Source organism: Gossypium hirsutum, chromosome D07 (assembly GCF_007990345.1).
Source record: "Gossypium hirsutum isolate 1008001.06 chromosome D07, Gossypium_hirsutum_v2.1, whole genome shotgun sequence".
In the NCBI taxonomy this organism is placed as follows: Eukaryota; Viridiplantae; Streptophyta; class Magnoliopsida; order Malvales; family Malvaceae; genus Gossypium; species Gossypium hirsutum.
In genome coordinates, this window is record NC_053443.1 from 6196269 (window position 1) to 6196996 (window position 728).

The following is a 728-nucleotide window of genomic DNA, read 5'->3' on the forward strand; positions in this document are numbered from 1 at the left end:
ATTATTACTATTTTTATTTATTGTTATTACTTACCTCATTATTATTATAATTATTTATTCATTCATACCATTTTATTTCAAATCTAGTATATATACATTTTCATAATACATGTGTACACATATTATTTTTTAAAAACCTTATATATAACATACATGCTCATATATATATTTTTTATATTTTACATACATATATATATATATATCTATATGCATATTTTTTTTCATGAATATATACATACATATATTTTTTTATATTCTATAATTTTTATATACATATATTTGCACATTTATATATATCGATATACGCATGCTTATTTTTATAAATACATGTATATAAAAACATACTTTTGTACACCTTTTATAATATTATATATACGCATATATGTATGCATTTGCTTATTTACATTTTTATATATAATAATTTTAAATGTATATATATGTATGTATCTTTTTTACATTTACATAATCTTATTCATTTTCTTCGTCTATTTCTTTATTTGTATTCACATTATTTGGAATGAATGCTTTAATTTTATTGTTTGTATGTTTGCTATGGTGTACTTATATTAGTTTGTCTTTTTATTTATTTTATTTTATAGCCCTAGCTTGTATTATTTTATTTACATTATCATCATTGTAATTACATTACATCTATTTTTTACTCGGATTCGTCAAAAAGGAAAATTTCAAAATTAAAAGCAATACTCGGTATTTGAGATTTTCGAGAG